Raw genomic sequence first — 11,740 nt, 5'->3', positions numbered from 1 at the left:
ATATGAGTAATGAAAGCAATTTTACTCAAATATATAACAATACACGTCGTATAAAATACAAGGCCACACATACGGACTGCAATACAATAAACAATTACTCACAAACAAACATGGGGGAACAGAGGGTTAAATAATGAACAAGTAATTGGGGGATTGAAACCAGGTGTGTAAGACAAAGACAAAACAAATGGAAAATGAAAAGTGGATCGGCGATGGCTAGAAGGCCGGCGACGTCGACCGCCGAACGCCGCCCGAACAAGGAGAGGGACCGACTTCGGCGGAGGTCGTGACAGATTACTTGCATACTTGGTGATTATATGTACCTTATCAAGCCAAAATGCATCTGCACTGAGCACACATCAGCTGATAAGAAGCCATAAACATGCACACAGTTTCTTCAACACCTCTTAACAGTTAATACAAACTCCAATGCTGTTAGACATTAGAAGATAAGACCATTGCTTTGTCAGTGTCATTGCCTGTCAACTTTATAACATAAAGGCTGTTTAGGCTGTTGCAAAACATGCACGTGGGTCAGACATGGGTCAGAATGAAGTGGGAACACTTCTCACTAGTAAACAAACAGCTTGAATGAGAAACAGTGAATGGGCCTGCAGAAGACTTTCCCTTTACCTGCTATCTGCCTAACAACAATCCACTCCTTATCCCTGTGGATCACAAGGCTTTAGCAGGTTCAGAATCTATCGGAATCTATCAACTGCCTGTGTTTTGTGTGTCACTGCAGTCTGAAAGGCAGCCAGTTGTTGGAATTCAGATCTCTAAGACATCGGTGACGAGTGCTGTCAGTTGCAACTGCCCAGTGGGCATCTTATACCTGCAGCCGCTGGAAACGAGCCTGCCTTCAGTGTGTGAGGAGAAAACCCACAGGTACCATTGCAGACGACACACCAAACTCAGATAGGACTTCAAATACTCAAAACTCTTTCAGTGGACACTGGACACCACTGACACACAGAATAACTTACAATTCAGATAAACTACTCTAACCTCATAACCCCTGCATGCCACGATCAAGTCATTTAACCATTTAACTTCCTGTGCCTACTACAGTTCTTTCCACTGTATCTCAGCCCTTTACTTCAAAGAAGTTTCACTCACTCTATAGTCTCAGACTGATATCAAGACAGTATGATAACCTTTTTGTTTAAAAGGGAATTCTTTGAGAGCATGTACAAAGGCCTGGTCTGGGATGAGGACGTCATAGATGGAGGAGACAGAAGCTTCAACCTCAATATAAGTCTGCTGAACCATTTCAGAGATCTGGCTTCCAGCAATCAGGACACTGATGAGGTGAGGGGTGGATGGCATTCTGCCTTTGTGTTGTAAATTGGGGCTAAAGGTATAGATTAAGATATAGATTAGATATGGTCTGATTCGTACAATCACTCATCCTGTTTGTTCATAGGTGGACCTTCAGTACCTGAATGATGTGATGGTAGATGGAGCCGACCCCAACCCAACAGACAGGTTCGGACAAACTGTCTTACTGAAATCTTTACACGTGATCAAATGACTCAAATACCTTCTGTTGTGGTAGATCGTTCTCAGGGAAGGCCTCCAGACAGTGTGTGTTCAACAGGGCTCTTCTGCCTGGTTGTAGATCTCGAGGTTGTGGAATGTGGACGCGTTGCGTTTCTTCCTGGAGAGGGGGGCTGATGTCCTGCATCCTGACTCCTACGGGGTCACGCCCCTGCATATTGCTGCAGCTCTTGACTATGTGGAGGTGATCCACTTCCTGTTGGAGAGGAAAGATCAGAGGTCAAACGTGTGTTTGCCATTTGTGTGTGTATGTGCGGGAGTAATTTGTATGTGTATTGTACTGTAGTTCACATATACATGTCCCATCCCTTCAGCTGACATTGATGCTAAGACCAACATGAACCATCAGACGCCTCTCCATTATGCAGCTAAGAACGACGCGGTGGGGGCACTCAGGGTGCTGCTGCAGTATGGGGCAGACATCTCCCCACAAGACTAAAAAAAGAGAACCCCTCTACAACTGGCTGCCAACCTAGGTACTGCTACCCTTACAGATGAAGGATCTTAATTTGAGCCAGTTTGCTACAGCAGAAAAATAATCGTGCAGCAACAGGAAATGGGAATTATTATGTGGATTATAATGAAGGGACATTTCTGTAGGGGTTGATCAGTTTTTCATTAGAGCACATCAAGTCTGGAATTTCAAAGTGGAAATTACAAACTTTAGAAGCCTTTTTAAAACGGAAATACACTACAAGTTTTCATTTCCTACTATGCAGGAAAAAGCTCAGCAACAAAAGGGTGAGCAAATTAAGATCCTACATCTTTACTTGCCTCTGTGTGCACTGTTGATTCTGTTAATTTCACATATTCAAATACGTTGTTTTAGAATAGAATAAAACACACCTTTATTGTCCATCCGTAGATGGAAACGTGCCCACGACCTCACCTTACAAATAACTACATTGCACATTACACAGTTATACTGTAGCTGATCATACTGCTTTTGTGGTGCTCCTGTGTATTCAGACCGGATTGAGGCTGCACGGACGCTAATGGTCCCGGGGTCCGACGCTGGGGTGATGGACTCTGATGGTCAACTCTCCATCACCGCCATGACAAGATGACCTCAATGGTAAATAAGGGTTGGATGGTGACGGACCCAATGAGTCACAGTATACACCTCCAATTGTATAGTTAGGCCTGACAATGTGCTAGTTGATGTGACTTAGTGGGTTCTGCATGTGGTCATCCTATAGCTTTGTTTAGCTCTCTTTGGTCTTGTCAGGCTCATATGGGGATGAACCAGTTCCATGTGACTGACCGGATGACCAGGCAGCAGTTCTACTACCTCCACCTGCTGGAGCCAGAGCCACCCTGCAAGCAGAATCCACCAGCACAGGGCTCACAAGGTAACCTGTCTAAACAGTTAAAAATAAAAACAGCTCATCTAGACTTTGGGGATCTTTTTTTTATATATATATATTTTTTTACTTTTTTGTCATCTCTAATTTCTCTTTTCTTGTCTTCCAGAGAGAGTGGCCAGTGAGCCTACATCACCAGTATGTCCTTCTCTTTAAGGCTAAACAGACTAATAAAGTGATAACGGATGAAAACTCAAATAGAAGACTACGTATGAGCCAAATTTGTCAAATGAGTCAACTAATTTGATGATAATTGCTGTATGAATTTTCTCTGAGACGTTTTTCTCTCTCTCGCCACAGTTGCCGTTCATAGTGCACCAGTGAAAGCTGGATCTCATCATGCACCCTGTGGTTCTAAAGCTCATCACTGTCAAGTGGAAACTACATGACAGGTCAGTTCATCAGAGAGAGAGAGAGAGAGACTTTGAGAGTGAGCGAGAGAGAGAGAGAGAGAGAGAGAGAGAGAGATAGAGAAGGGAGAGACTGAGAGAGAGACTGAGAGACAGACAGAGAGAGACAGACAGAGAGAGAGAGAGAGAGAGAGAGAGAGAGAGAGAGAGAGAGAGAGAGAGAGAGAGAGAGAGAGAGAGAGAGAGAGAGAGAGAGAGAGAGAGAGAGAGAGAGAGAGAGAGAGAGAGAGAGAGAGAGAGAGAGAGAGAGAGAGAGAGAGAGAGAGAGACTTTTGCCAGAAGGGAGTGGCAGGTGTGTCGCTCGTGCCAGATGGATCTCCCCTCTTGCCCCCCTCCAGTCTCCTGCTCTCTCATAAATAAAATACACTATAGGCACTAAACATTCACACAGTTAGACACATACCGTAGCTAAAGGGATCTGTTAATACAGTACTGAATGGTGGCTCAGTATTTCACTCTGAATAGTAAACAGGTGACTCTGTAGGTTGGGGGCTTGGATACTCCTACTCCTCAACTTCCTGTTTATCGCCTCCTGGACGACCGTGGCCATCTCTGTGTCTGTCATCCGAGACAAGGAGCCGTATGTTTTCCCTGAGGTGAGAAATTGAAGAAGAGAGAGAACTTTACTCTTTTTTATTTATTTTTGACATAGACTCTTCAGAACTACATTCAAAGGGTGATGTTTTAAGATTCACTCACATTTGAATCCTTAGTTTGTATCCAAAATGGTGAATATAAAGTTCCCAACTATTTTACAGGTCATACAATTGGTAGAGCATGGTGTTTGCAACGCCAGGGTTGTGGGTTCGATTCCCACGGGGGACCAGTACGGACAAAAAAAAATGTATGAAATGTATGCATTCACTACTGTAAGTCACTCTGGATAAGAGCGTCTGCTAAATGACTAAAATGTAAAATGTAATACAGATGCTAGGACATGCTTGGGCATGCTTGGATTGCTCATAAGTCACTGTGGATTCCATTGTAAAAGCCAATGGGGATCCAAATAAACAAATCGAAATACAAAAATGTATATCTTCCTGCAGGACTGGTGGCGTGTGTTTGCGGTGGTGGTGGCTCTGGGGCTGACAGTGGTGGAGGTGGGCTGGGAGGTGGCGGAGATGATAGGCTCCAGGAGGAAGCTGAGGAGCTGGCAGCGGTGGTGTGAACGCTGGATCAACGATGACCTGCACTGCACACATCCCATGTGGCCCAAGGTACAGCACCTTTTATTTTGTTTATTTATTTGTTTCTTTTTTTACCCTTTTTCTCCCCAATTTCGTGGTATCCAATTGATAGCTACAGTCTCGTCTCATCGCTTCAACTCCCGTACGGACTCGGGAGAGGCGAAGGTCGAGAGCCGTGCGTCCTCCGAAACACAACCCAACCAAGCCGCACTGCTTCTTGACACAATGCCCACTTAACCCGGAAGCCAGCCGCACCAATGTGTCGGAGGAAACACAGTACACCTGGCGAATGTGTCAGCGTGCACTGCGCCCGGCCCGCCACAGGAGTCACTAGTGCACGATGGGACAAGAACATCCCTGCCGGTCAAACCGTCCCCTAACCCGGACGACGCTGGGCCAATTGTGCGCCGCCCCATGGGTCTCCCAGTCGTGGCCGGCTGCGACAGAGCCTGGGCTCAAACCCAGATTCTCTAGTGGCACAGCTAGCACTTCGATGCAGCGCCTTAGACCACTGCGTCACTTGGGAGGCGTACAGCACCTTTTCTCACCCACTAGACACACACAGGCACACATCTTACTGAAGTTTCTAGACCTGATCTCGGCTTACACAATTACCCAAATGAAACTTAATTAAGATCTAAGGAGAGTCCTCCTATTGGTAGTATGCCCTTTGTAAGGCTACATGTTGTTATAATCCCATTGAGAATGTAATGTGCAGCGTTACATATTCTTGCCATTTTTTGTCTTCCTGCTCCAAAGGAAAAACATTTCTTGGAAGAGCAAATCAAGATTATCCGCCGCATGAAGGGAAACTACTTACAAGACCCCTGGTGAACGTGTTTGTCTTATACACAATACATCTCATATTGATATGATTTAACTCTGGCCTAGCTGGCAAGCAGGCGGTGATATCGATTTTGGCTGTGTCACAGGAACATCTTCGATTGGCCGGTGTACATTCTGCTGATGGCAGTGTTTGGGATCCATGTGGCAGATATCTTCTTGCTGGCAGGCACGCTGCGAGACTAGAGCCTGCGCCTCTTTGCTGTGGTCATCATTTTCCTCTGGCTCCGGCTGATGAAGCACGTCCACACTGCAACCACTAAATAGATTCCTCTTTTTGGCCCCATTTCTTTACTTGATCTCACTATCCCTTCATTTTAGAGCATCAATCTGGTGGTGGAGATGAATGAGTCTTTACTGCCGAACTTCACCATTCAAGACTGTTCCCTGGTCCCCAATGGATCATGGAAGGGAACAAAACAAAAGGAAAAACATAGCTAAACAGATCACATGGACCGGGTGTTAGGTTCTCATAGAAATGCGTATTGTTCATGGGGTAGCTCAGGTATAATCATGACACCTGGTCAGTGTCCTTGTGGGTACACCTGATGTTCTCAGGTTCCATGACAACAACACATAAATGGGGCGCCACATTGTCCCCACTGCCATGACAAGAAAGGAAATAGAGCTCATAGGCCCCAACATGGTCATGGCCCTCCTGTCCAAAATAGGATACTTTTTTGAAACAGCATGTCTGGATATTTTCAAGTATAAAGTAACCAAATATAATACAATAATATAATACACATAATACTGATCTTAGAATCATTCACGACATTACACCAATACCACTACCTTTCATCCTCATTTTATACAGGGTTATGATTCCTTTCATTGTCATGCTGGGGAAGATTGTGGGGGATGTCCTACGTTTCCTCTTCTTCTTCCTATATGCAGAGATCTTTGTCCCTTATGCATGTGACTTCTGGATTATATTTCGGAGGTAAACCCAATTTGATCAAACAGATACCCACAAAATGACATAGTATACGCTACTGTAGCTGTGCTAGTATGATAAAAAAAAATACACATAAAGAAATATATTTACAGTATGTCTGTCTGAGTCTGTGTGAACTGTCCTCAACAGGTCAGGTGTCAATACCCAGTATGCGGACTGTGCCACAGCTGCTCTACAGCCTGTACCGCATCACTCTGGTGGATGAGATGAGTTTAATGCCATGATTCACATTTTAAAAAATAATGATTAGAAATTCTTCACATTTTCGAACAGTACATTTATATTTTTCCAACGGAGCTATACATTTGGGTGAGGTTTTTTTCTCGCCTGAGTAGCCTCGTTTCACTGCCAAAAATAAAATTAAACCATCTAGTGTTCAGCGAAATAACAACACAATGTCAAATACAGGTAGCCTAGTCAAATAATTAACATCCAATCACATTAACTGTTACTCTCTTGCGGCAAACCACTCTTGCACAGACACTTAGAAACGAAACATGACAATTAGAAAAATAAGCCACAGGATTTTTTGGAGCGAGAATAAAGACGACTTTTCGAGTAGTAAGACATGTATAAAAGCAACAGATTCCATTAATAAGAAGGTGCTAGGAGCGTATTATATGGTGAGCTACCGAGTGGCTATGACAGGCAAGCCCCATACTATTGTGGAGGACTTAACTCTTCCTGCTGCCGCAGATATGGCTGGGACAATACTGGGCGAAAAAGCCCAAAAAACTACACAGACAATGCCTCCATCAAACAACACTGTTTCACAACGCATCAGCGACATGGCAGGAGATGTTTTGAAACAATTACTGCGTTTTATACAAACCAGTGAATTATATGCATTACAGCTGGATGAGTCAACAGACGTGGCGGGCCTGGTACAGCTCCTGGTATATGTCCGTTACGTTTATGGGGGGTCAATTAAGGAAGGCATCCTCTTCTGCAAACCACTGGAAACCAGGACAATATGAGAGGATATTTTTAAAGTACTGGACAGCTTTGTGACATCAAATGGACTTTGGTCCATTTGTACTGATGGAGCAAAAGCTATGACAGGGAGACATAGTGGAGTGGTAACGCGCGTGCAAGTAGTTGGTCCCGACATCACTTGGGTACACTGCAGCATCCACCGAGAGGCTCTTGCTGCTAAGGGAATGCCTGACAGCTTGAAAGTCGTTTTGGACACTATAGTGAAAACGGTTACTTTGTTAAAGCAAGGCCCCTGAACTCTCGTGTATTTTCTGCATTATGCAATGATATGGGCAGTGACCATGTAACGCTTTTACAACATACAGAAGTGCCCAGGTTATCAAGGGGCAAAGAATTGACACTTTTTTTAAATTGAGAGATGAGCTTAAAGTTTTCTTTACTGACCATAATTTTCACTTGTCTGACCGCTTGCATGATGACGAGTTGACCTATCTGGGTCATGTTTTTTTCTCACCTGAATGATCTGAATCTATGATTACAGGGACTCTCCGCAACTATATTCAATGTGCGGGACAAAATTGAGGCTATGAATAAGAAGTTGGATCTCTTTTCTGTTTGCATTAACAAGGACAACACACAGGTCTTTCCATTATTGTAGGATTTTTTGTGTGCAAATTAACTCAAGCTTACGGACAATGTCAAATGCGATATTGCGAAGCACCTGAGTGAGCTGGGTGCGCAATCACTCAGGTACTTTCCAGAAACGAACGACGCAAACAACTGGATTCGTTATCTCTTTCATGCCCTGCCTCCAGTCCACTTACCGATATCTGAACAAGAGAGACTCATCGAAATTGCAACAAGCGATTCTGTGAAAATCTAATTTAATCAGAAGCCACTGCCAGATGTATGGATAGGGCTGAGCTCAGAGTTTCTTGCCTTGGCAAATCGCGCTGTTAAGACACTGATGACCTTTGCAACCACGTACCTATGTGAGAGTGGATTCTCGGCACTCACTAGCATGAAAAGTAAATATACACACAGAATGTGTGTGGAAAATTATTTAAGACTGAGACTCTCTCTAATACAACCCAACATTGCAGAGTTGTGTGCATCCTTTCAAGCACACCCTTCTCATTAACCTGTTCATTTTTTTGTTCATTTTTGAATACGATGGGAAGGCTGCGAACTGCCAGGGGTTCCTTTTACAACTGGACCTATACCTGGCCACCGTCCACCCAGCTCCGTCGGGCCGTGAGAGGGTGTCTGCCGTCTCATGCCTCACCGGGAAAGCCCTGGAGTGGGCCAACGGCGTGTGGAGAGAGGGAGATGCGGCGTTAGACCAGTTTGAGGAGTTCACCCGCCGTTTCCGGGCAGTCTTCGACCACCCGCCCGAGGGTAGAGTGGCAGGTGAGCGCCTCTACCATCTGAGGCAGGAGACGAGGAGCGCCCAGGAGTTCGCCCTGCAGTTTAGGACCCTGGAGTTTAGGACCCTGGCTGCCGGCGCGGGATGGAACGACAGGGCCCTGATCGACCATTACTGCTGCAGTCTGCGCGAGGACGTCCGTCGGGAGTTGGCCTGCAGAGACACCACCCTCACGTTCGACCAGCTGGTGGACCTGTCCATCCGGCTGGACAACCTGCTAGCTACCCGCGGACATTCAGATCGGGGTCTGGTGGTTCCATCCCCCGCGCCCCCTGTCCAATACCCATGGAGCTGGGAGGGGCGGTGCGCAGGGATACCGGAGGGGGTTCCAGCTCGTGCACCATCTGTGGCCGCAGAGGTCACACTGCCGGTCGGTGCCGGGTTGATTCCTCTGGGGATCAAGGCAGCAGGCAGGGCGCTCTGGCGTCACCCCAGGTGAGCCGGCACCATTCTCACCCAGAGCCCTCTGTTGCTCATATGTTTGTCTATGTCACTTTTTTGAGTTTTCCCCGCATTCCAAGCATAAGGCGCTCGTCGATTCAGGCGCGGCTGGGAATTTTATAGATAGATCGTTCGCCCATAGTTTAGGGATCCACATTGTTCCCGTGGCTGTGCCCTTCTCCGTTCACGCCTAAGATAGTCGACCATTATGGTCAGGTTTGATCAGGGAGGCCACCGCTCCTCTCAGCATGGTGACGCAGGGGGGGCACAAGGAGAGAATTAGTCTCTTCCTTATTGACTCTCCTGTGTTTCCCGTGGTGCTAGGCCTACCCTGGTTAGTTTGTCATGACCCCACTGTTTCTTGGCCACAGAGGGCTCTCACGGGGTGGGTGCAGGAGTGCTCGGGGAGGTGTTTAGGGGTTTCCGTTGGTGCTACTACGGTGGAAAGTCCAGACCAGGTCTCCACCGTGCGCATTTCCCCTGAATATGCCGATTTTGGCTCTCGCGACTCAATTACCACCCCATCGACGGGGCGATTGTGCGATAAATCTCCTGGTAGACGCTGCACTTCCCAAGAGTCACGTGTATTCACTCTCACAGGCAGAGACGGAGGCTATGGAAACATATGTCTCCGAATCCCTGCGTCAGGGGTACATTCGGTCCTCCACTTCACCCGTCTCCTCGAGTTTCTTTTTTGTGAAGGAGGGAGGTCTGCGCCCGTGTATTGACTATCGGGGTCTGAATCAGATCACTATGAGGTATAGTTACCCGCTACCACTCATAGCCACAGCGATTGAGTCAATGCACGGGGCGCGCTTCTTCACCAAACTAGATCTCAGGAGCACTTACAACCTGGTGCGTATCCAAGAGGGAGACGAGTGGAAGACGGCTTTCAGTACCACCTCAGGGCACCATGAGTACCTCGTCATGCCATATGGGTTGATGAATGCGCCATCAGTCTTCCAAGCCTTTGTAGACGAGATTTTCAGGGACCTGCACGGGCAGGGTGTAGTGGTGTATATTGATGACATTCTGATATACTCCGCTACACGCGCCGAGCATGTGTCCCTGGTGCGCAGGGTGCTTGGTCGCCTGTTGGAGCATGACCTGTACATCAAGGCTGAAAAATGCTTGTTTTTCCAGCAGTCCGTCTCCTTCCTAGGGTATCGCATTTCCACCTCAGGGGTGGAGATGGAGAGTGACCCATTTCAGCTGTGTGTAATTGGCCGACTCCCACCACGGTAAAGGAGGTGCAGCGGTTCTTAGGGTTTGCCAACTACTACCGGAGGTTTATCCAAGGTTTTGGTCAGGTAGCGGCTCCCATTACCTCACTGTTGAAGGGGGGCCCGGTGCGTTTGCTGTGGTCGGCTGAGGCGGACAGGGCTTTTAGTCACCTGATGGCTCTGTTTACCTCGGCTCCCGTGCTTGCCCATCCGGATCCCTCTTTGGCGTTCATAGCGGAGGTGGACGTGTCCGAGGCTGGGATAGGAGCTGTGCTCTCTCAGCACTCGGGGAGGCCACCGAAGCTCCGCCCCTGTGCCTTCTTCTCGAAGAAGCTCAGCCCGGCGGAGCGAAACTATGACGTGGGGGACCGGGAGCTGTTGGCATCAGAGTCAGAAACAGCATTTTACATTGGTGCATGATGTTCAGAAAATGTATTCCCACCAAAACGTCCGGTGAATGAGCACATCAATTTACAAAAATACTCATCATAAATGTTGACAAAATATATAACAATTATTTAAAGAATTATAGATAGACTACCCCTGGATGCAACCGCTGTGTCAGATTTTAAAATAGCTTTACGGAGAAAGCACATTTTTCAATATTCTGAGTACATAGCTCAGCCATCACGGTGAGCTATACAGACACCCGCCAAGTTCGGGGCAACCTAAACTCAGAATTAGTATTAGAAATATTCTCGTACCTTTGCTGATCTTCGTCAGAATGCACTCCCAGGACTGCTACTTCCACAATAAATATTGTTTTTGTTCTAAATAATCCATATTTATGTTCAAATACCTCCGTTTTGTTCATGCGTACAGATCACTTATCTAAAGGCATAACGCGAGAGCGCGGAACCAGAGACGAAAAGTAAAAATGTTCCATTACCATACTTAGAAGCATGTCAAACGCTGTTTAAAATCAATCTTTATGGTATTTTTAACGTAAAATTGCGATAATATTCCAACCGGACAATAGCGTATTCATTCAAGAAGAAAAAGAAGGAACAGCGTGCTCGTGTGACCGCGCATATCCAATCCCTTTGTTGCCAGGCAGTCCACTCAGAAACGGAGCTCCTATTATCTGCCCAGTAACAGGAGAATGCTCAAACCACTTTCTGAAGGCTTTAGACAGCCAATGGAAGCCTTAGGAAGTGCAATGTAACCCCACGGATACTGTAGTTTCGAAAGGGACTAGAAAGAAGAACTACAATTCTCAGATCCTCCACTTCCTGGTTGACTTTTTCTCAGGTTTTTGCCTGCCATATGAGTTCTGTTATACTCACAGACACCATTCAAACAGTTTCAGAAACTTCATCGTGTTTTCCATCCAAATCTACTAATAATATGCATATTCTAGTTTCTGGGCCAGAGTAGTTACCTGTTTAAATT

The sequence above is a fragment of the Salmo salar genome, chromosome ssa01 (genome assembly GCF_905237065.1).
Source record: "Salmo salar chromosome ssa01, Ssal_v3.1, whole genome shotgun sequence".
NCBI classification, from domain to species: Eukaryota; Metazoa; Chordata; class Actinopteri; order Salmoniformes; family Salmonidae; genus Salmo; species Salmo salar.
This window is presented reverse-complemented; position numbering follows the sequence as displayed.